At 40.2% G+C, this 26,634-nt stretch overlaps 1 long non-coding RNA gene across 7 annotated transcripts in view; it reads left to right on the forward strand.

Moving 5' to 3' along the window:
* Nucleotides 1-26,634, forward strand: part of LOC138757911 (uncharacterized) — a 108,280-nt gene that overhangs the window by 7,936 nt on the left and 73,710 nt on the right. For all 7 annotated transcript variants that reach the window (XR_011353982.1, XR_011353983.1, XR_011353985.1 and 4 more), the window contains exon 2: nucleotides 5,473-5,721. This is a non-coding gene — a long non-coding RNA (uncharacterized lncRNA). The remainder of the gene's footprint in view (nucleotides 1-5,472; nucleotides 5,722-26,634) is intronic.

Raw genomic sequence — 26,634 nt, forward strand, 5'->3', positions numbered from 1 at the left:
CAGTTCCATAGGCACATGAAAGCTGCCTCCAGGGACCAGATTGAGCGGATGAGTTGCCCTAGATCCTCCTGGGAATAAAAACAGCACCCAAGGAGGATCTCGCCTCCTCATGGCCGAGTGGTTTATGAGCCCCGCTCATTGTACCTGGGGAGTTCGTGCCTGCAGCATGTGGACAGGAGGTGCCCAATGATTGAAGTCTAAGGCAGAATGGGGGAGCGGCTTGGAAAATTGGCCCCAGTTCCCATGTCAAGGCATGGAACAATGACACCTTTCATCCCAAAGGAACACCTGGACTTTGAGTTTTTGTTTGTGCATAGAGGTGCACACAGGCAACCCTTACAGAGGCCATATGAGGACCCCTTCAGAGTGCAATGAAACAATTGTACAATTTGTGTACTGGACATTGGGGGGCATACAGAAACATTTACATTTGACCAACTAAAGCCCGCTCAACTTGACCTTGATCGGCCCTTGTCACGACCCCTGATGCAAAGACACGGACAACCACCCAAGACCGGTGGACAGTAATCGCACCAGAGGTTTAGCCTCCCATCGCCAGTTCTGTGGGGGGCATGTAGTGGCTCACTGGAAGCTTAATTGAACTGGCTCAGGAGGTTCCGAGTGACATCATGACATCACAATGCGATGATGTCATTTGGAACATGCAGGGTTTTAAAAGCTGCAGCTGAATGACTGAATGACTTTTACTGAACTTTGACTCGACTATGTCTGATCATTTTCTCCATTTTGCACTGCGACATATTTGCTATGCAGATGTAATATGTTTACGGGGATCTGAAACAACTCTCATCTTGGTGCCATCTGCTGATCTGTGGTACTGCAGCCATGATGTGGCATATAGCTCAGGATTCCACTGAACTAAAAAGTCTTGTTTAACAAACATAAGTGCTGATTCATGATTTATGAGATTTCTTGAATGGGTGGTTGTTATTATCAAGTTCATGTGATTGAATCCCCTCTCACATTCAGCAGTATTAATAGGAATAACTTGTGAACAGCTCAGTAATGGGTGTAAATCTTGGAGGATGTGATGTCTATGATCCTCCACATAATCTCTGAAGGCAATTATTACAGGGGAAGTAGAAGGCTTAAACCTCTTTCAGGGAGATGATGTTACAGCTTCTCCACAATCTTATTTCAGGGGGCCAGTAGCCTTTATCAAGGACACACATTTAATTTAACAGGGATTTAAACGTACTTTGAGGTTCAGAAGTTTGAAAACCTTTTAAGGATATTGTTGTGAACATATAATGCTGCAAATTCTTTATAAGACTAGTAAGAAACTAGATAATGGAGACAATATTTTTTTGAAAATTTTATTTATGAATTTTACAAAATAAACATATACAATATACTCATTTAAAAAAAATACCCCCCACCTAATCCACCCCTAACAACCCACCCCCCCCTTCAGAGCTCCCCCCCAAATAAACGATTATATCGGGTTTTAACAGGTTGCTATGTGGTGTGCCATCTTTTTACATCTTTGAAAAAAAACATTTAGTTAACATGCAAACCCATACACTTGAAATACAAACTCCACATTTTAACAAAAAAAAACAATAATTATTCCGCAAATTATAAGTTATCTTTTCCAGGTAAATACATGATTGAATTTCTTTATGCCATCTTGGTATAATCAATTCAACATCATTTTTCCAAGTGACATCTATACATTTTCTAGCTACTGCCAGCCCTAAACATATAAATGCAATTTGAGGTTTCTCCAGTTGCAAACCTGTTGTTAATGTATTCATATATCCCAATAAACATACTCATGGATCAACATATAGATATGTCTTGAATAAATTTCGCAAAAATTTAATAATTTTTTTCCCAGAAAGGTATGACTTTTGTACATTCCCATACTGAATGTAAAAAAGTATCTGTCTATTCACCACACACAAAAACACAAGTCTGATGAACTGAATCCATATTTTATTCAATTTTTCAGGGGTTAAATATAACTGAAGCAAAAAATTATAATTAACCAAACTATATCATACATTAATTAACTTTGTAACACGGTCAACACACATATTAGACCGCTCTTTCAAAGATATAGGAATAAATAGGTCCTTCTCCCATTTATCTTTCGTTTTATATATATCAACCTTCATCATCTTTTCCTGTAGTAACATATACATTTCCGAAACAAATCTCTTTTTTCCCTTATCAACAATTAGTTTCTCAAACTTTGTTTGACCAGGTAATACTAACTCTTTACCAAGACTTTCTAACTATAAATCTCGTACTTGATAATAAGCAAATAAAATGTTTGGTAATATACTGAACTTCTCTCAAAATCTATTGAAAGAAAGAAATAGACCTGCTTCAAAACAATCCTCCATTAGTATCACACTTTTTGATTCCCAATCTTTCAAATAAGAATTATTCAAAGAAAATGAGATTATCTGGTTCTGATATAATGGTGTCTTAGCTGAAATTTTCCCTTTCGACCCTATAATTTGATTTCATTTATGCCGTACACCCATCAAATGTTTCAAAACTGGCAGTTTATACTGCTGTATAAGTGATGGATTCCATTTATATATAAAGTGATGTATGTTTCTCTCATAAATCTGGTCCAACTCCACCTTCGCCCATACTGGAGGTTTATCAATATCAAACAACCTATTAATAAACTTTAATTGTGCCACTTCATAATAATTCTGAAAGTGTGGTAATTGAAAACCACCTAAATCATATCTCCATGTCAACTTTTGCATAAAGACTCTTGACAACTTGTCTTTCCATTAAAAACAAACGACTGCTTTACTTAATTCCTTAAAAAAATTTCCTGGTACTGCACTCGGAATAGATTGAAATAAATACTGAATACGAGGATATATATTCATTTGAATACAATTAACTCATCTAATCAAAGTTAATGGTAACTCCTTCCATCTATTTAAATCAAATTTAATCTTGTTTAATAGAGGCATATAGTCAATTTTGATATTCTTTATCCACTATTACTCCTAAATACTTAATTTTATTGGACCTTTAAACTTCATAAGCTGTCTTCAATCTGAATAATCTTCATCCAATATTGGTAATATCTTACTTTTATCCCAATTTATTTTTTACCTCAAAATTACCCCATATCGTTTCAGCAAATTTTGTAACAGTTCTAAAGTACTTTTGGAATGAGACAAATATATCAATACATCATCTGCAAACAGATTAATTTTATACTCTTGTCCAACAATTGTAATTCCCTTAATATTAATTTATTGTCTAATTACTTGAGCCAGAGGTTCTATAACTAATGCAAATAAGGCTGGTGACAGCAGACAGCCCTGTCTAGTTGATCTGAACAAATTCAATACTGGCAAAATCTACCCATTTGTCATCACCTGAGCAGAGGGATTAGTATATAATGCCTTAACCCAACCAGTAAAGAGTGGTCCAAATTTAAATCTTTCTAACCTTGAATTAAAAAAAATCCATTCCACATGGTCAAAAGCTGTTTCTGCGTCTAGTGTTAATATCATTGGTTGGTTGAGTTGCTGTCTTGAAGCATTAATTATTGTAATCAATTATTAACATTATCAACTGAATACCAATTCTTAATAAATCCTGCTTGATCCACATGTACTAATTTTGGTAAGAAATCCTCTATCAGTCACTTGTTTAAGTACATCTGTATATACTGGAAGTGACATATCATAAAATTCTTTATAAAATTCCATTGTAAATCTGTCTTCTCCAGGTGATTTCCCACTCGGAATAGATTGTAATGCCTCCTTAAGTTCTTTCATCCAACTCATAATAATGTTTTAATTTTTGAATCATGTTTTTGCAATTATAAGTTTGCATAGTGTTATAACGTACCTTAAATTTAGACAATTGTACCTTATTATCCTCTGTTGAAATTTTCTGAAATTTCTTCTTTAGTATTGCAATTTCTTTTTCTAAATTCTGACTTTCTGCCATATATTGCGTCTTCACTTTCACTGTATAACTAATAATCTGGCCTCGCAAATATGCTTTTAAAGTATCCCATAAAAGAAACTTACTCTGAACTGAACCTTCATTCGTTTCTTAAATAAAAGCTAATCTGATCTCTTACAAATTTAATAAATTCAGGCTTTTTTAACATCTCACTAAATCTCCAACGATAGGTGATTTCTGCCACCTCAGCGCCATTACATAAAATTAGCAATAGTGAATGATCAGACAGAATCCTGCTCTTATATTCAGCATGACCAATTCTACCTTGCAAGTGTGCTGATACCAAAAAAAAATCCATTCTTGAGAATGAATTGTGACGAGCAGAATAAAATGAAAAATCTTTTTCAGTCAGATTCATCTGCCTCCATATTTCCACTAAATATAGATCCCCCATTAACTCAGATATTCTTTTAGCCATTTTAGTTTTCTTCACAGTTTTTGGAGATTTATCCAACAATGGATCCAAACAACAGTTTAAGTCCCCTCCCACTATAATATTATCATTTGATTGGTTCAAGTGCAAAAATGTATCCATAACAAATTCTGCATCATTTTCATTTGATGCATACACATTCATCAAAATCCAGGCTTCTGAAAATATTTTACAATTAACCTTCAACACTCTACCTGCATTAACAAAGAAAGATTCCAAAATAAAAGGCATTTTTTATGTATCAAAATTGCTACTCCTCGAGCTTTGGAATTAAAAGAAGATGCTATCACATGACCAACCCAGTCCCATTTCAACTTCAAATATTATTTCTCAGTCAGATGGGTCTCTTGTAAAAATGCAAAGTCCACCTTCTCATCTTAATATTATCCAATACTTGTTTCCTGTTTATCAGATGGTTAAGCCCTTTAACATTAAATGTTGCAAAATTCAAATTACTCATTAAAATGCCCTTAAAATGGCACCCAACACAACTAACCCTTACACAAAATATAAGCTCCTTAAAAAACCCTCTAAAACTACCAATATATAAAAATTATAAAATAAATGAATAAAGTTAAAAAAATCCCTTTATTTAAAAAAATAAAGATAAACCCCTAACAAAAAAAAACCCACCTAAGTGATACCCCCTTTTATTAACTGGGTGTGATCAATACCACTAGTGGTAGATGACCGGAAGATTGAGAGTCCACCACCCCCACCCCCACACCCCCCCAGCTGACAGTTGGGAAAAAAAAAACACTTTTCCATATTCAGACATTCATCCCACAGACTCATGGCACCAACAGCTTGATCATCTTCTCCAATCTCAATCAATTTCTGCTCCTCCAAATTCTTCCTTCCATTTCCATTCCCCATTCTTTGCATAAAATCTTACGATAAAGATAAAGTAGCATTCCCTTCAGCAACTGAAGCTTTAAAAGTTTGTAATGGAGGAGATTTAAATCTCTTAGGCTTACCTTCAATAATTCTTGAAACTTGTAATATTGCTTTTTCTTCCTCCATCATTGTCAACATTTCTTCCTTCTCTTCTTGCTCCACAGTGACTATCTCAGCTCGTGCCACTTGGCTGCGGGTCTGAACCACCCCCCCACCCAAACCGAGCCGACATTGTCAGCCAGTCATTCCTGCAATCTGGGCCCGATCGGGCGTAGTGTGCATGCTCTGGTCAGGGCCCGGAGGTGTAGTTCCTCTGTTTAGAGAACCTAAACCGGTGTTTAGAGAACCTCGCCTGAGTAGTCCTCTGCGGCTTTGGAGCTTCAACACTCAACACTCGTGGATCTTTCTGAAAGGTAGGCCTCATTTCCTCTGCACTTTCAGCTCATTTAAAATGTAGTTTCTTCATGATTTGGCCTGTTGTTTTATTCATTATTGCTGTGCTTGACACTTAAACCTTCTCAGAAAAAGTTTTAAATATTTTGAATGTCCTTATTTTTCGGGCATTAATTATTCAGCTGGGGAACGGTGGTTTCACGTCTTCTTCCTATGCCATCTTTCCACATCCTCCAGATAATGGAGACAATTTTGTTGTTGCTTGTTAAGATAATTTCTCAAAACTTCCCCTTTTCAACTGCCTCTTGAGCTTCTAGATTTTTTGTACCAGGTTGCTCTTTCAATCCATACAGTGATCTTATGCTCCGTTGGATCACTTTATCTGCATAAACAATCGTAGAAGTGGTTTCTGTAAACACTCTGACAGTAAACAAAGTTCATGCTATGTGTCATACTTTAGAGCTAAGTCCAATAGAAACTGTTCTGAAGAGTCTTTTGCAACAGACCTTCATAGATTTTTCTGTCACTCCCAAATGTTTCAACTTTCATTGTTTTTTTCAAAATGAAAACACAGTGCTTCATAATTTTGCCGCATTGCTAAAACTGTTCAAAACGAGCTAGCTTCCCACCTGGTGTCCAGAACAGGGCCTATTTTGCAAATTTATTGTTCTGATTGAGAGGCACATTCAGACAGTTCCTTTTGATTGAGAGGTGATTTACAGTAAACAGTACTATTTGTCCAGGAGGAAAAGATTGGTGAAATCCAGAGTAGGTCCTTTGCAGTCGGAATCAGGGGAATAAGGAAATGGCAGACCAATTAAATTCTTACTTTAGTTCTGTTTTTACAAGAGAGGATACAAATAACCTCCCAAGGATGTTGGGAAACATAGAGACTAATGCAAGGGAGGAACTGAAAGAAATCAGTATCTCTAAGAACATGGTCTTGGGGAAATTGATGGGATTGAAGGCAGATAAATCCCAAGGGCCTGATAATCTACATCCTAGGGTACTCAAGGAAGTGGCCATTCAGATAGCAGATGCTTTAAGAATTATTTTCCAGAACTCGATAAGACTCAGGATCAGTACCCATGGATTGGAGGGTAGCTAATGTTACCCCACTATTTAAAAAGGGGGGTAGAGAAAAAGCGGGGAATTATCGGCCGGTGAGCCTTACATCAGTAGTGGGCAAAATGATGGAATCCATTATTAAGGATGTAATAGCGGAGCATATGACTAGCAGAGAAGGGATTGGACGGAGTCAACATGGATTTACAAAAGGTAAATCGTGCTTGACAAATCTATTGGAATTCTTCGAGATGGTGACAGGTAAAATAGATGGGGGAGAGCCAGTGGATGTGGTGTACCTGGACTTCCAAAAGGCCTTCGATAAGGTCCCGCATAAACGACTGGCTTCCAAAATCAAGGCTCATGGGATTGGGGGCAAAATATTGATGTGGATTGAGAACTGGCTGGCAGGTAGAAGACAGAGAGTTGGGATAAATGGCTCATTTTCTGAGTGGCGGGCGGTGACCAGTGTACTGGGACCCTAGCTGTTCACAATTTACATTAATGATCTGGATGAGGGGATTGGATGTAATATCTCCAAATTTGCAGATGACACTAAGCTAGGAGGGGTTGTGTGCACGGAAGACGGGGTCAGGAAGCTCCATTGTGATTTGGATAAATTGAGGGACTGGGCAGATACATGGCAAATGCACTACAATGTGGATAAATGTGAGGTTATCCACTTTGGTAATACAAACCGGAGGGCAGATTACTATTTGAATGGCAATAGATTAAGAGATGGGGAAGTGCAGAGAGACCTAGGGGTACTTGTACATCAGTCTCTGAAGGCGAGCATGCAGGTACAGCAGGCGGTTAAAAAGGCAAATGGTATGTTGGCCTTCATATCAAGAGGGTTTGAGTATAGGAACAAGGATACCTTACTGCAGCCGTACAGGGCCTTGGTGAGACCACACCTGGAGTATTGTGTGCAGTTTTGGTCACCTTATCTAAGGAAGGATGTTCTTGCAATGGAGGGAGTGCAGAGGCGATTCACCAGGCTGATACCTGGAATGGCAGGAATGACTTATGAGGAAAGATTGCGCAAATTGGGATTGTACTCCCTGGAGTTTAGAAGATTGAGAGGGGATCTCATAGAGACATATAAAATTCTGGCAGGACTGGACAGAATGGATGCAGATGGGATGTTTCCAATGATGGGAAAATCCAGAACCCGGGGCCATGGTTTGAGGATAATAGGCAAACCATTTAGGTCCGAGATGAGGAGGAATTTTTTTACCCAGAGGGTGGTGAATCTGTGGAATTCATTGCCACAGAGGGCAGTAGAGGCAGGTTCATTAAATATATTTAAGAAGGAATTAGATCTATTTCTTCAGTATAAAGGTATTAAAGGTTACAGAGAGAAGGCGGGGACGGGGTACTGAACTTTAAAATCAGCCATGATCTCGTTGAATGGCGGAGCAGGCTCGAAGGGTCGAATGACCTACTCCTGCTCCTATCTTCTATGTTTCTATAAATTTTTGAAAATGATTTATTCCATTAATTCCTCTCACCGAATTACCTACTGCAAGTTCTACTTTGTGATTAAGTCAGTGCCAAATGATCACATCAGAGTAATGTTCCTTGAGAATTGTAGCAACACCAGATTTGACACCAAGCATTACGGTCGCCCCATCACTAGCAAATGTTACAAGGTTCTGTTTCAAGTAAGAGTCATCAAAGCCATGGTTATTGAGACAGTTCAGTAGATACTTAGCAATAGTGTAGCCTTTTATCAGGCAGTTAGTTCAATTAGATCTAAACACATAAAATGGGGATCACCTTCCTTATCACTTTCTATTAGGGGAGTCAAAATGCTCAGAGTTGTTGAGTCATCAATGAGAACAGAAATTTTGCCATTTATCTGATATGCTGGCAAGTTTTCTTTTTCATATTAATGGCTATATGATTAATTATCTCTGTAATAATAGTGCAGGAATGAAGTCCATTTCCAATGTAAATAACATTTTTGATTTGAAGTTCCAGTAAGCAGAAGTGATCAGAGTATGGTCTGTCATTCTGAGCTAAATAATATGCAGCATGGAAAACTGAACCATATAACCATATAACAATTTACAGTACAGGAACAGGCCTTATCGGCCCTTCTAGTCCATACCGATTTACATGAAACTCCACTAGTTCCACCTACCCACTCCCATGCCCATAACCCTCTAATCCCCTCACATCCATGTACTTATCTAGTCTCCTCTTAAATGACAGAATTGATCCTGCCACAACTACTTCTTCCAGTAGATTATTCCACTCAGTCACAACTGTCTTAGTGAAGAAGCATCCTCTTATATTACTCCTAAAGTTTTGCCCCCTTAACTTATTACCCCTTGTTCCAATCTCCCCTACCCTTAGGGGAAAGAGCGTATTCACATCTACTCTATCTATTCCCTTCATAATTTTAAATACCTCTATCAAATCCCCTCTCAACCTTCTACGCTCCAATAAATAAAGTCCCAGTCTACTCAATCTTTCTCTGTATTCAACAGACAACATTTCTGTAAACCTTCTCTACCTTATCTATATCCTTCCTATAATATGGAGACCAGAACTGCAAACTATACTCCAAACTTGGCCTCACCAATGCCTTAAACAATCTCAACATCACCTCCCAGCTCCTATATGCTATGATTTATAAAGGCCAGCAGACCAAAAGCCTTCTTCGCCACCATCTACATGGGAATCCACCTTCAAGGAATGCTGAACCATTATGCCAAGATCCCTCTGTTCCTCAGCATTCCTCAATGCCCTCCTCTTCACTACATATGTCCTATTTTGGTTATTCTTCCCAAAATGAAGGACCTCACATTTATCTACATTAAACTCCATCTGCCACCTTTCAGCCCACTTTTCCAAACAGTGCAAATCCTTCTGTAGTCCATGAAAACACTCCCCCTATTTTTGTAATGTCCTCATAGTTACTCACCCAATTTTCCACCTTGTCATCAAATCATTAATATAAACGACAAACAACAAAGGACCCATCACCGAACCCTGAGGCACATCGCTCATCACCGGCCTCTATCCTTAGAGACAGTTGTCCACCATGACTCTCTGGTGCCTATCTTCCTGCCACCGCTGAACCCATCTGACTATCTCTATATTAATCCCTAGAGATTGAATCTTCTTTACTAACCTTCCATGCGAAACCTTATCAAAAGCCTTTCTAAGATCCAAATAGACCACATCAACTGCTCTACCTTCATCAACCTTTCTGGTCACCTCTTCAAAAAATGCAGTAAGATTCATCAAACACAACTTTCCCCTCACAAACCCATGATGGGTGTCCCTGATCAATCCCTGCCTATCCAGATATTTATGCATATTATCCCTAACAATTCCTTCCATTAGTTTCCCCACCACCGATGCCAAACTTACTGGTCTATAGTTGCATGGCTTACACCTTGTGTACTTTTTAAACAGCGGAACCACGTTTGTAACTCACCAATCCCTCGGCACCACACCCTCCTCAAGTGGCCATTGAAAAATCATTGTCAGAGCCTTCTCTATTTCCTCCCTGATCTCCCTTAAGGTCCTGAGGAAAATCCCATCAGGACCAGGAGAGTTATCTACCTTTATACACCCGAGAAGTTCTAAAATCCCCTCTTTACTAATCCCTATCTTTTCCATAACTAACCCTTTTGCCTCTCTTATCCTACACAATTCAACAACTCTTTCCCTCGTGAACACTGACAAGAAGAATGTATTCAATATCTTCCTCATCTCAAATGGTTCCTCACACCTACCTCCGCTCTGATTTTCCAGTGGACCTATTCTATCCTTAACTTTCCTTTTACTATTCACATATTTGTAAAAACACTTTGGATTTGCTTTCACCCTATTTGCTATAGCTCCCTCATACCCTCTTTTTGCCTTTCTAATTACCCTCTCAAGGTTCTTTCTACAATCTATACATGGATCTTCAATCCATACATCTCATCAATCCTTTGCTTCTTGTATTTAACATAGGTCACCCTCTTATCCTGAACCAACTTCCTAATCTCTATGGAAAACCATGGCTCCCTTGAACATTTGGCCTTCCCTTTTGTCCTGACAGGAACATAAAGATTCTGCACTCTCAAAATCTCTCTTTTAAAAGCTCCTCAATCCTCCTCAACGTCCTTTTCAGAAAAAAAAGATCATCCCAAATTACTCCCTGCAAATCCCTTCTCATCTCTTCAAATCTGACTTTCCCCCACTCAAAGACCTTCATCTTTGGACCAGACCTATCCTTTTCCATAATTAAGCAAAAACAAACGGTGTTATTATCGCTGCATCCGAAGTGCTCCCCAACGCTCACCTCCGTCACCTGCCCTATTTCATTCCCCAACAGTAGATCTAACACTGCCCCCTCTTTAGTGGGTACCTCAACATATTGACGCAAAAAGCAATCCTGAACACATTTTACAAGCTCTAAGCCATCCAACCCACTCACTGACTGCGTCTCCCAATCTATATTCGGAAAATAGAAATCCCCAACTAACAGCACCCTGTGCTTACTGCACATCTCAGCTTTTTCCCTACACGTTTGTTCTTCTAGTTCCCTCTCCCCATTTGGTGGTCTATAATACACCCCTATAAGCATAACTTCACCTCTTTTATTTTTTAATTCCACCCACGCCACCTCCCTTGACGAGCCCTCCAATCTATCTCGCCTCAGAACCACTATAATATCTTCCTTGACAAATAATGCCACACATCCTCCCCTTACCCTCCAATTCTATCACACCTAAAGCAGCAAAATCCCGGAATATTTAACTGCCAGTCACAACCCTCCTTCAACCACGTCTCACTAATCGCCATCACATCATACTGCCAAGTATCTATCCACACCTTCAGCTCGTTCTCCTTTCTTACAACACTCCTTGCATTGAAGTAAATGCATCGCAGAGACTTCCTCCATGTTACCTTCTGTCTAACTCCCTCTCTGCCATCCACACTATTATTTGTTACCATCCTCCCCCATCAAAGCATCTATCCCTTTCCTCCTCAATCAACTGCTGTTCCACTCCCAAAATTTTGTGAATAAGCCTTTTTCCTTCTCCTACAATACCTCTGCTGTTCTTCCTTACCTGGACCCTTTAGATGTGAAGCATTCATGGTGTCACATAATTTTCCAAGAGCATCTTCACGAGCTATATTTTCAACACGCAGAGTAGCAGTGTGAGTTTTTGTTAGTTTGTGATCAACAATTTTTCTTTCTGAGAGTCGTCAAGCATGTACTTCAATCGGCTCCATAAAAGGATACTTGGTACATCTGTCATTTATTTGACAACCTCCAAATCTTAGAAGTGAATGGTGTCAGATTACTTATGTTTTCACATACTGTACACCCAAATTTATAATCTGGGGATAATTTTCCTTTTTCTTCCACATTTCTTCAGCCCAAACATCTGAACAGGGATACAAGCCTGACTTCGAAGCACCATTACTTTTAGAACTGTATTTGGACCCAGTTGGAAAATTTGAACTAGTTTTTGTCACTTTTACTGCTGTCACTATCAGCCTCTTGTATTCCTCAGCTTGTTTACAAAAGAAAGAAGTCAATGTTGTTTGCTTAGAAGCCATTAGGTTGTTAGTGAGAAAAAAATTCCTTTTGTATTAATGAATAATCCACGGACCACCAGCCAGCCTTACTAATGCAACTGAGTTAGAGTCGACAGCAGGGCCTGCAGCACTTAGCAGTGTTCCTAAGTAGGTATAAAAATAACAGAAATAAAGCAAATAATTTTTTTGCACTTTAAGCCTCCTAAATTGGAACCAAGTAATCAAGTATGAAAAAATAACTTCTAATGAACTATTGCTAAAGTCACAATATCTCTGAATATTAGTATCAAAAGCAGTAGGTTGGGAACTCTGCCTTGTACCATTTCTCTCGCAGAAATAGTTTGACAGGAAGTCAATACTCACAATATTCTCACACGTGTTGGGTAATACGTGGTTTAGACCAATACAAATCCAGACAGGCAAGAGAATCTGAAGGGAAAAAGCCTAATCTTCTTCCAGAATTTAAAATTAAAGAGAACTGTTGAAAAATTTGAGTTGATCAAGAAAAAAAAATTCCTCTAATTATGCCAATTGGACATATTAAACTAAAGAATTTCAACGATCATAGTTTACATAGATTTTTTGAACTTATTTGATAAAAGTCAACATAAACAGAAAATGATGTTTGTTTAACTGAAGGAAAATTATTGCCCTGGTTCAGAAGCAGTAAAAATATGGAAGGGATAATATTAATGAGCATGTACTTGAATTGGAAATGCATGCATTCAGCAGGTGAATAGATAGTAAGCTGGCTTTGAAGAAGAAAACAGAAAAAAAACCATTCCCAGTACTAGAAAAGGAATAAGCTATTTGACCTTGTGCACCTTCTTTGAGAACTCAGAAGGAAGTAGGTAAAAAGGCAGTTGTGATAATCATATATTTGTTGGCAGATTTCACTAACCTACCATCCCTAAATCACACCAATCACTTTCACTGGTGAGTTTAAGAAGCCCAGAAAATCAATGGATCTCACATCATAATATTTTGAAACATTGGAGTAATTAAGCAGTTAACAGGCAGCCTCCCTAAGGATTATTCATGTGTTGTCTAATTTAACTACATTATGGAATTCCAAAAATGGCTGATTTGAGTCTGTTTTCCAGTATGATTTCAATTTCACTGGTTATAAAGCTTCATCTGAAATCAGAACCATTACTCGTATATTGAGAAATTTTAAAAATACTTCTTCTTTAAGATGTAGAATAAAATGAACACAACTGAAATTCTTAGAAATGGACTGTTAACTGCAAATCCTTGCTTGACTTTCTCTTTTAAAAGCTACAAATGTTTAGGTCGTCAGGGCTGAGAGAACAGTTAAAGGTTAAAATCTAAATGGCATTGATCCTACTGGAGTGGTGGAAGGTGTCCAACAAAGAAACTGCACAAAAACCATTGACAATATCTTATGCAGAGGTTTCCCTCTGCTGGTTGTTTTGGCACTTTACCTTTTGTTTTACACTCAGTGTCTCTGGGGGACCCTCTTTTGCTTCTCTTTCTCTAAGATTTTCATGTGATATTGCACTGTCTTTATTACATTCCAGTGAGCTGGTTTAAGCTGTTGTGTTTCAATCAGCTTGGAAGCTGCCTCCATGACTTTAATTTCTAGGTTGGTCACTCACACTTGGGCAGTCTCCACTGCCTTCTGCAGTGCAAAACAGTGATCCTGGAAGGATTCTATTTTCCTATCTTTCTGTGCACCCAATTGGCCTAATTCTCCTGCAATTTCACATTGGTGTCTCAGAAGAGACACTATAAGCCAGAGGACCCCTCCATGACTCCCCTCAGCCTCTGGAAATCCCAATTTCTCAAGGTGGGATGACACGTACTGGCCTATCTTTTCTCTGTGAGGGCCCATCCTATCCATCCAGTCAACCGGCATAACATGGCTTTCCAGCCATGCTGTCGATGGCTGAACCCCTGGTGCTTGTTGAATGTTTCAATCAAAGGCAACTTTATTGAACACACAGGAGACAAATAGGGGAAGGTGTCAAACAATACTTAATTACTCTACTACTAAACAGATATATATAGACATTCATATTGGACCCAGCTTGGACTCTGATACCAGTGGCCACCTGTCTTCTACATGCTCCCACACATGTACACATTTCACACACAGGGCCTTTCAAAACATTCCTGATTCCCTGTACCAACTGATCCATTGGAGTGCTATGGCTCAACTTAAGTGTAGTTCACACCTTACCTACGACTTCTCCAGGGATGTTTACAGTAGCGACCTGGCATGGAACGATGTCTAGGACTTGGACCAAGAAGCAGAGAGAAGGAAATGTGGTATTTATTGATGTTTTATGCTGTTCTGAACTGGGTATCTGCCCAATGATGACATGGAATCATTTAAATGAGCCAATGGTAAGGTGTGCACTAATGGGTGGCAGGAATCCAGCCTTGATTGACAGGTGATGCACACTCCAGTAAGTTTCAGACAGGGAGGTAATGTGACTCTCCGCAATCCACAATGTTCCAGTCAGAGAGGCCACATGTTCCTCCACAATCCACAGATTACCCCCCATCCAACAAAAGTGTTGAGGAGAGACAGGATATCTGGATAGAAATTGTCCTTGTGTACAGTCAACAGCTTGGGAAACGCCTGTCCACATGGCTGCTCTGACTAAGATCAGGGTAGTGCCAAGGTGAACCTGACCCATGAGGTGGAAAGCACCCTGGGCTGGTTGCCCAACCAACATGCCTTCAAAAGTATCCTACAGGATTCTTTTGAGTTGATCGACCAGGGCACATCTCTCTGGGAGTGCATGGTAACGGTGTTCCAGACCACTGCTTGTACCATCACAACTTCTCTACTTATGTGGGAGCTTTCGACCTGGGGATGGCGGATAGGTAAGTGGAGCACCCTAAAGTAAAGCACTAAAGTGATTATGTAATAATGCTCATTACCATGGTCTACAATGCCACCTCTGACTGCAATTGGCGCAAGAGCTCCTGGGTTACCCTTGCCCTCATCAAACATCTGATGACCACGGTTGCTCTGCATCTACAAGGAATGCGGGGCTTTGTGGTGCACACTGATTAATTATCATCATACTGTGCTTATTTTTTCCTTATTTAATGTTGGTGGCACACCTGCCCTGGGAAGGTGCCACCCATTAGTGCACATTTTACCGTTGGCTCATTTATATGATTCCATGTGATGGATACTGTTGTTGCATTTTTCTCTACTGTAAATCTATATCTAGAGCAGTTCATAGTTATAGGTTGCTTATTTGCGTCCGATACGATTGCATTATGAACTTTGAGTGTGTGTGAGTGAGCGTAGCTCCTCGTGGTGAATTTTCCTTACAGTCAAATAATTACTGTAAGGTATTACATTGTTGCTTCTTGGATCCATCAAATGTTCCTCACATCACAGCAGCTCTCACAATTCTATTCAATAACCCTCATTTAATAGTATCTGAAGATCTCCTGGCGTATACTAACTACAAATGTTGGTAAATGGGATTAGCATAGATCAGTACTGATTGGTTGATGTTGGGCTAGCATGTTGGGCTTGTTTCGGTGCTGTTTGATCATGAGACTATCGTACACAGGCACATCACATAATACACAGACAAAGCTGATATGTTCATTGAAAGTAAACAGTGTGTTATAGCTGCATTATTGATGGTAATATATCAAACTTCTTTGGAAATCTGACTAGCTTCACCATGGCATTTTACTATCTTTCAAGTTTCATCGAAGAATGTAATTTGCAGTGTACTGAGTACTGTGCAAGCATTAATCCTGACTGGTCATCTTATTGTAAACTAGTATTTTCTCAAGACAGACTCCTAGCTAGCTTCAAGTGATATCCAAACATAAGCAATAGGATCAGGAAGAGATCATTTGGCCTGTTGAGCTTGCTCAGGCAAACAAATTGATTATGGCTGATCTGACCTTTGACTCAGCTCCATCAACCTGTTTTATTCCCATAGCTCTTAAATCCCCTGCTATGAAAACCAATCTATCTATATGTGGTTTAACTATATTTAATGAGGCACCCTCAACTACTTCCTTGGACAGAGAATTACACATATTAACAACCCCACTAAATCTTTCAAACAGGAGCTGCCCCTACTGAATCCATGATGCGTCTGCCTGATGGAGCAATTTTTAGCCAGATATCCTGCTATTTTTTTCTTTAATGATTGCATCAAACATTTTCCTGATTCATTACATGAAATTGCCTATAGTTATCTTCTTTTTGCTTATACCTTTTTTAAACAGTGCTGTGGCATTTGCTGTCTTGCAATCTGCTGGGATCTGCCCAAAGAACAGAGAATTTTGGCAAATTATCACAACCACAACTATGATAACTTCTGTCATTTATTTCAGTGCTCTGGGATGCATTCCATTTGGACTTACCTACCTTTATGCCCTCTAGTGATTGTATTGAGTTCTTCCCTTTGCATCCTTTACATTATTCTTAGTTTATATCCTGTTCATAAAAAATGGGACAAATGCAAGAGTCTATTTTTAATCAACTTTCAATCATGATGGAGTGTGCCTTCAACAAAGGTTTCAGGCAGAACTTATTCTTTAAAAAAACAGTTGCATTTCACCAGGTGCAGTCCAAAGATTGATCATAGAACTGGATTTGCAGAGGTGAGACGAGAGTTACTGTCTTTGATAACAAGAAATAATTTGACTCAATTTAGCTATACCAAAGAATCCAGAGATCTTTCTCCTAAGTAACATAAAAAACAAAGAATTTGGAATTGATTTGGAGGATGCACAAAAAAGATTTGTTAAGATAGCCCTAGCCGTAGCAAAAAAATGTATTATGTCAACCTGGAAATTGGAAGATAATTTGAAAATACAACAATGGTATATAGAAATGAATAAATGTATTCCATTAGAAAAAATAACATATAGTTTAAGAAATAATATTGAAATATTCAAACAAGTATGGGAGCCTTACATTAAATACAATAGCGAAAACCTACCGGGGACAAACATTACCTAAGTTGATGGAAGGAGAAGGAAAGAAAAGAATGGACTCAGTAGAATTTCTGGTGTATTTTTGTTGAATGACAACATTGTCTGACTGGTTTAATGCAACCTAGATTGTATACCTAAAATGGATGAGAGGGGGGGGGGGTGGGGGGGAGAAAAAGTCACTGTATATGTGTGAAAAAGAAAAAGTGTATATCATGGCTAATGTGATTTATGGTGTGAAAAATAAAAAATTAAAAAAAAACTATTCAAGTTAATGGGAATCAAAGGTAGAACACCCCAGTCACCAGAGTAATATGCCACACAAAGGAAGATGTCAGTGGTGTTGTTGTATTTCAACCATTCCATCCCCAGGAAATCATCTCCAAGTCACTCACCACCTTGACTTGAAAATATATTATCATTGTCACTGGAACTCCGTATACATCATCTTGCCCATGGGTGAGCTGTAGGCTATTGAATGGAAGGAGTGCGTTATACCTCCTTTTGGTGAACAATTGCGCAGCACCGACACCAAGAATACAGTTTACTCTGCCAATAAGTAGAAATTCTGCATGACCTGCAAAAGAATCTCAAGGTAGGATGTGATGTCAAACATGTACTCTGACAATAAGTTTGAACTTTGTTCCCAAAGACAGTACAGATAATTATAGTTAGACATGCAATAACTATTAATGGATGTATATTACTATTTTTTTCAGAAACTTATTTTGTCTTTTTCACTGTTTGACTTTGTAAATTTGTAAATAAGATTAAATAAAAAGATATACCAAGACATATTAGAGCAGGTTACTGAAAAATTAGGGAAGTAGATTTCAAGAAAGATTGTAAAGGAGCAAAGACACATGGTAAAGCTTAGGGAAGGAATTTTAGAACATTAAAACCTGGATGTTGAATGCATGGTTGCCCAAGGCTGGGTGATGAAAGTTTTAGTTTTGCAGAATTTGAGAACAAAATCTCAGAAGAGATTATATAGAGGAATAAATTTATAAAAAAAAAGGATGTGCAGCGGATTGCTCCACACAAGTTAGTCGGCAGGGACAGGTGTGGGGTGGTAATGGTGCTGGGGAGTCAGTGTTGCTGTGTACAAACGCAGGCTGCAGGTGGAAGGCTGGATTTCCGTGGAATCTGCCCATCAAGACTCGGGGAATCTGCCCATCAAGACTCGGGGAATCTGCCCATCAAGACTCGGGGAATCTGCCCATCAAGACTCGGGGAATCTGCCCATCAAGACTCGGGGAATCTGCCCATCAAGACTCGGGGAATCTGCCCATCAAGACTCGGGGAATCTGCCCATCAAGACTCTGGGAATGGTGATGGGCAGCCAGAGCTCAAGGGGCAGGTTTTGGGAACCCGGAAGGGCGTTGGGACTTTTTAAATATCACGTGGGTGTTTTCAGAAAACTTTTTCTGTTATTGGCATTAACTGTGTGGACTTCAGTTATTGTGCCTCCTGTAGTTGGTAATTACAGATGCCAAAGATGAGAATTCGAATATCAAGATGTTGTGAACAAGATATTAGTAAAGGTTATTGAGCACATTTTGGCTAAATGGCCCAGTCTGAGTTAAAATTGAAATAGAGCTTTGTATGAAGTTAATTAACAGAGGAAGCTGCCCCTGAGTACAATTAGATAGACGTGTCTACAGTCAACAAAGACAAGCAGGAGCTTCATAAGTGGGTGTGCTAATGCCGGGTTATGTTTAAGCAAGGTTTGAGAATGGAAATATACAGTCATGGTGACAGAGCAGAATCTTGCATGAACATTTACATGTTGCCAAGATTATTCTGCTTCATTCTCCTTTCTCAGTGAATAAAGTGAATGAAATAACTTTGCTTCTACAATTCTTCCCCTGTAATTTGCAGTTGGAATTATTAGTTGACTAATCCTTGCTAGATCACACTACAAAGGACAACATCTAATTTTGCAAAAATCACTTGTTTGAATAAGTAAGTAAAGGCTCCCAGCATATTTTTGACCTTGTGATGATTGTTGACTTCATGGCAAATAAGTCTATCCAGAATCTCAAGTTTAGATGTGCAGGAGTATTTCAAGGCTGGTATATAATCAAATACATTAAATGCTTCAACGTGTATCATTTGTCAGCTCTCAATAAGGTGGGGTTTGGCTTGCCTGTACAGAGAAGTTTCAGAGCAGGGAATTAAAGTCAATGTTAGGCATGAAGCAGAGAGATATGGGTACCATATACTCTATTTTATACTCTTAGGATTAGTGCTTTCAAATAATTATTCTGACCAAAGTTAGGATAATGCCATTGATCAAGTGATAAATGCCTTCATTGTCAAGGAAAGTTAGTCATGTGATTCAGCTAACTGACTGATTTGACAAATGTTGCTAATAACAATAAGAGTTATGCTGTGCTGCACGTCTAACCTAGAACAGACTCCTGTCACAATGAGTGATTTTGGATAAGAGTGGGTGTAAGCAGTTTAACTAAAGAACACTATTCTTCCACCTCCACATGCTGAGAGGAATGAGGCTGCAAGATAGAAGCTCTTTTTCCACTGGCTGAAGTGAATTGGGATTCACTGGTAGTGTGTGGTGCTGATGGCTGGCTCTGCCCACATCTGCTCACATATAACTCTGGTTTCCCACCTAAACCCAGAACCCTTCCAAAGACCCTACCCCTAATTATAAGCTGATAAAAGCATTTGTTCTCCCTCCAGTCATGAGAGCTTTTATTGGCACTACAATTTTTTTTAGCTTATTCCCTAAATGATGGAAGTGCTACTCAAGCCAGAGACGCTGCTGATAGACCCTCTATTCCCTAACACGGCTGTTAAGTTTACATACTAGCTAGACTGCTTCCAGGTCTACCTGAATGCAACCAGAGACGTTTTCCACACCAATGAACTCAGGAGGTTCGCACTCGTTTCGAGGGTAGGAATGAAAAGATATGCAGTCATTGGGCTGGACAACATATGACGTTACTATTGAGGCGGTCCTAGTGAAGCACCAACTCGCTCTACATCGCCAATAGCCAGGAGAGACCATCGATGACTATCTGTTGGATCTGTGGATACTTGCCAAGAAGTGCAGGTGCGAAGCAGCTACAGACTGTGTTTGTGAGAAAGAACAGATCCTGGACACTCTAGTCGTGGTGGTCCATTTGAGGTACATGAGGCAGCGACTACTCAAGTCAGGAAAGAAGGACTTGGCTAGCCATGTTGAACTGGCCAAATCATTGGAACAGGCCAAGCTCGAGAATGATGATCTCGAGTCCAGCGAGCTCGCTCACCCAGGTGACCCCTTCCAAAGACTGGATGTTCCCGCTACCCAAGCCCCTAACAGCTGCCGCTTCCGGTGCTAGGGAGCTCTTTCATACTAGGAAGGCCATTTTCTGCGGCAAGAGCCAGCACCCCGGATCTCATTGCCAGGCTAAAGACTCAGTGTGTTCCAGCTGTGGCAAGAAATGGCATTGGGCAAGGGTTTGCTGCACGAGGGGAAGCTGGGGAAGTCCGTGGTCTGCACTGCTCCTGGATCCGATTCCAGCCCCAAGCCATCTGCCCCAAATTCACCCAAACCCACTTGCTGCACTACATGTTGATGGAGGGTGGCAGTGAGGAAATGGCGCGAAAAGGCTCAGCAGCCATCTTGCCACGACCCAAATTCAAACTCGGTGCCATCATCCTCAGAGGAGGAAGGAGGATGGCCATCCTGCCATGCCACGATTTTGACATCTTACCCATGCAGGGCAACCCAGGTCGGTGGGAAGTATGGAGTCTCTGTGGTCCTAGCCTTGATAGTCCTAGATCAGGACAGACCTCACCAGCTCAGCAACTCCATAATGACTGTGAAGGTAAATGGACATTCCACTCAATGCCTAATTGACACAAGCTCTACTGAGAGCTTCTTAGACTCATGGACTGTGAAAGAATACAACCTAAAGATGTATCCTTCCAATTATCACATACTCCTTGCATCCCATTCAGCTTCTACATGCACTCAACAACATTGTATAGTACATCTGTCATCTGAAAGAGGGGATTTCTGTAAATTTTGCCTGTATAACCATATAAGAATTTTCAGTACGGCAAAATGCCATATCGGCCCTTCTAGTCTGAGCCGATTTATGTGAAACTCCACTAATTCCACCTCCCCACTCCCATTTTCATAACCCTCTAATCCCCTCACATCCATGTACTTGTCTAACATCCTCTTAAATTACAGAATTGACCCTGCTGCAACTACTTCTTCCGGTAGATCATTCCACTAAGCCACCACTGTCTGAGTGAAGAAGCATCCTCTTATATTACTCCTAAAGTTTTGCCCCTCTCAACCTTATCCTTCCTATAATTTGGAGACCAGAACTGCACACAATACTCCAAACTTGGCCTCACCAATACTTTAAACAGTCTCAACATCACTCCGCCCCCCCCCCCACCCCCAGCTCTATGCTATGATTTATAAAGGCCAGCATACCAAAAGCCTTCTTCACCACCCTATCTACATGGGAATCCACCTTCAAGGAATGATGAACCGTTATTCCAAGATCCCTCTGTTCCTCAGCATTCCTCAATGCCCTTCCCTTCACTGCATACATCCTATTTTGGATATTCTTGATAAAATGTGTGCTTTGGTGTTGTTGGGTCTGGACTTACTTAAAAGCGTGACCTTGGAGTATTCTCGTCCCCTTTCCCTGTAATATTTTGGGATGGAGGGCCCCTAAAATCAGAACCCTCATGCAGCCTCTCCACACAGAATAACTACCCACACCTCTCTTCCCAATTCTGTCCTATGACTGCAAATCTATTGCCACCAAGAGCAGGAGGTACAGCAGAGCAGACCGAGATTTCATAAAGTCTGACACAATGTCTGCTCGACGAAGATATCATCGAACCTAGCACCAACCCATGGAGTGCAGAAGTGGTAGTGGTAAAAGGGGAAAACAAGTCCAGGCTAATAATTGACTAGACCCAAACTATTAATTGGTACACACTCCTGGACGCATACCCCCTCCTTAAAATTTCGGAAATGGTGAATGATATTACGCAATATCAGGTCTATTCGAACATCGACCTGAAAGCTGCTTATTACCATCTGTCAAATCATTCTGAGGACTGTCCAAATATGGCATTTGAGGCTACAGTCATCTCTATCAATTCCAGAGGGTCCTTTTCAGTATCACTAACGGGGTTTCTATCTTCCAGAGGCAGATGGACAGAATGGTGGATGAGTATGGGTTGAAGGCTACCTTCCTCTACCTCAATAATGTCATCATCTGTGGCCACACCTTGGAAGACCATGACGCCAACTTCTAGAGTTTTCTCCATGTGGCGAAAGCCCTGAACCTCACTTATAACTCTGACAAGTGAGTGTAAAGGACTAAACGTCTGGCTAACTTTGGCTATGTGGTGCAGAATGGTGTAATTGGCACTGATCCCGATAGGATGTGCCCCCTCTTAGAGATCCCCATTCCCAGGACCACAAAGGCTTTGAGGAATGCCTGGGTTTTTTTCTCATATTACGCCCAGTAGATCCCTCAATACTCTGATAAGGTTTTCCCTCTCTTAAAAGCCACTAATTTCCCCCTCTCGGCTGAAACCCAAACGGGTTTTAACTACCTCCGGAATTGCATTGCAAAAAACGTCATGCATGTGGTATATGAGAATGTAACTTTCCAAGTGGAAAGCGACACTTCGAACATAGCCCTGGTCGCTACCCTCAGCCAGGCGGGCAGGCTGGTTGCATTTTTTTCACAGACATTACAAGGCCACAAGCTCCGGAACCCATCGCTGAAAAAGGAGGCTCAGGCCATTGTCGAAGCTGTGAGGCACTGGAGACACTACCTGGCTGGTAGGAAATTTATGCTCCTCAATGACCAGCACTTTGTCGCATTCATGCTTAATAATGTCAAGAGGGGCAAAATCAAACATGACAAGATTGCTAGGTGGAGGATTAAGCTCTTCACCTACAATTATGACATTGCCTATCGGCCAGGAGACCTTAATGACCCTCCAGATGCCTTATCCAGAGGAAGCTGTGCCTCTGCACACATCGGCCAACTGTGGTCTCTGCATAATGTGTTCTTCGATCCAGGGGTTACCCGCATGGCTTATTTTGTCAAGGCACGCAATCTGCCCTACTCCATGGAAGGCATCAGGAAAATAACTAGGACTGCGAGGAGTGCAAGCCACACTTCTATCACCCCGCAAAGGCACACCTAATCAAGTCATCGAGGCCCTTCGAACAGCTCAGAGTCGATTTTAAGGGACCTCTCCCCTCCACAAACAGGAACACTTTCTTCCTCTCTATCATTGACGAGTACTCCCACTTCCTGTTCACCATCCCATGTTCAGACACGTCCACTTCATCAGTCATAAAGACCCTAGATTCCATTTTTGCCCTGTTCGGGTATCCCAGTTATGTTCATGGCGTCTGGGGCTCATCCTTTACGAGCTATGTCAGTATCTGCTGGTGAGGGCATCACATCCAGCAGGACTACTAGCTACAACCCCCGGGGGAATGCACAGGTTGAAAATGAAAATCCCACAGTCTGGATGGCTATCAAGCTGTCCCTGAAGTCAAAAGGCCTTCCAGACTCATGCTAGCAGGAAGTTCTCCCTGTAGCATTCCATTCCATCCGGTCGCTACTATGTACCGCGACTAACGCTACTCCTCATGAGGTCCTATTCAATTTCGAAAGAAGGTTGGCATTGGGAACTACACTCCCAATTTGGCTCATCACTCCTGGTCCGGTCCTTCTCAAGAACCACGTAGGGAGAAGCAAGACCGACCCCTGGTGGAAAGAGTGAAACTGCTTCCCACCAATCCCCTGTTCGCCTATGTGGAGTATCCAGATGGCAGGGAGGACACCATCTCCATCAGGGACTTGGCACCTGCTGGAACAGAGGGTCTGTTGCCTTAAGTGCCCTGTGAGCCATGGAGCTCATTCTCGCTACCCCCAGTCAGGTCCTTGGGGGATCCAGTTCAGGAGGAAAGTGCATCCTCCTCCACTGTTGAGCTGGAGACCCAGCCTGTCTCTCCTCCCTCACAAGGGAGCCAGGAGATCCAAGGAATCCAAGGCCCCTCTGGTTCTAAGGCTCTCCACCAGGATTTCCAGACCCTCCCAGTTTGCTTAAACCTGTAAATTTGGAAATAATTGTATATTTTTCAACTTTTTTTATTAACCCATGTTATCTGTCTTAATTCACAGACCCTAAATTCTACAGGAAAGGGTGAATGCAGTGAACTGGAATTCACTGGTAGTGTTTTGTGCTGATGGCTGGCTCTGCCTCCTGGCTCCACCCCCATCTGCTCACATAAAACCCTGGTTTCCTGCCTAAACCCAGAACCTGTCCAAAGACTACTGTGAACCCCTATCCATAGTTATAAGCTAATAAAAGCATTTGTTCTCCCTCTAGTCATGAGAACTTTTATTTGTGCTACACTGACATCCCGGTTAATTGGCCATGCAGTGTCTCAGGATAGGAAGCCATTTTGCTGTTTCCACTAGGCCACCTTTAACCAGGACACTGATTGTTTTTTCACTTAAATCAACTCAACCCCAGGGATCAGATCATCTACCTTTGAATGGAATGGAATGGAATGGATGCAAGTTGTCCTTTTTCCACTGGTTTAATTAGTATGCTGACATCAGCTGATGCAAGGGATATGAGTGGGGTAGAGGCGGTCAATCCCCGGCGTGATTTTACATCATCTGACGCTGGCATGCCGATTATTTTCCTTTTCCATTAGACCCTTAACTGGTTAATCTCCATTAATTCCTGGGACAAGGTGCCAGTGGAAAAGGGGTTATAGATTTTGAAATATATGTTTTAAGAAGCTATAGACAATGCAAACTGGAACATAGATTAATACAGATTGAAAAAATACAGAACTAAAATGGTTATTATGCCAACCAAAACTAAACATGGAATCTTCACTTTTTCAAATTCAAATCTGCTGTTTTAATTTAAAGACAAGCAGATGAACTGATGAAAAAAAAAGTGAGATTCAGTGAAAGGTAAATGAATAAAATAAATCCTGAATGAGAGGTCTCTTGACCACCATTTGTCCCCTGAATGCCGACAAGGTCCTATCATTCCAAGGTTCAGGTTTCCACCAAAAAGTATCTCTTTCACGATAAACAAAAAATGCTTGAGGAAGATATTTTGAGCTGAAGTTCCTGATGACGGGTTTCATCCCAAAATGCTAACAATCTATTGCCTTTCATGGATGTTGCCTGACCCCACTGAGCTCCTCCAGCACTTTGGTCTGTGTTGCTCCACTTTTCAAGCATCTGCAGTCCTTATTTATTTTCTTTAACCCAGTTGTGTCCTAATTTCTAAAACCATGCAATAACCAAATAAGTAAAGACAAACCTGAGGGCTCCTGCTAATTTATAATTGTACATCTAATATCAAATGCTTTACAATTTAGCAGTAAATATAGGTGTAAAAATTCAAAAAATCTGCCACAAATTAAAATTAACAAAGGAGAATTGCCAAATATGCTAACTTTATAGATGGTTAATGGAATTTCAGGCTTGTTTGTGCTTTTGTCAAAGTTTATTCCAGTTTTTCTCCTGTAGATGGCAGTGGTGTAATTCACTAAACCCCAGTTCAGAAGTTTCAGGTCAAGTAAATGATTAGTTTTGCTTCATCAATATTTTTATTTGGATTTTTGACATAGGTACATTATTTTCTATATCCAATTGAGTTCAGCCACTAACTGCATTTTGAAGTACTTTATTTTTCCCAAAAATAATCTTTATTCACAATAATATACAAAAATAAACTATTCAAAGTCTTTTCATATGCTAATGTCATATCCATACATTTTTATTAATGTATATTGCTACATATGTTCTCAAGTAGCACTATTGTCACCATTCAAAAATAGCTGTTGGGAATGTTAAACAAATATTCAGGAATTGTTCTTGTGGTAAAACATGGATCATTTATACATGGATGTATTGAATGCTACCTTCTCAGTGAAAGAAACAATGGTGAAATTCTTTATCACCTGCAGTGTGTATGCACAAGTTTTGATCATCCAAGGTAAAGAATGTTCAAATATTAAGATTTTAAAGGTATTACTAAGCTCATGATCTATTGGGCAGCAGTGTTTCTTAATGTTTTGCATGCTTTGTAGAAAAGGACTACCTATATAACAATCTCTGGAGAGGTACCACCAATACTATCTTTGCAAAATCTGTGAAATATATCAGTAGGATAAGTGAGGAACCTTAGCTTTACTCAATACAAAATTATATCAGCTAAGTTAGTTTCTCAATGTAAGGGAATATAGATAACAGAAAGCTGAAAGAGAGATTTTTTTTATTTTTTTTATTTTTCACACTATAAACCATACTGACCAAAATACA

The sequence above is a fragment of the Narcine bancroftii genome, chromosome 3 (assembly GCF_036971445.1).
Source record: "Narcine bancroftii isolate sNarBan1 chromosome 3, sNarBan1.hap1, whole genome shotgun sequence".
Classification (NCBI taxonomy): Eukaryota; Metazoa; Chordata; class Chondrichthyes; order Torpediniformes; family Narcinidae; genus Narcine; species Narcine bancroftii.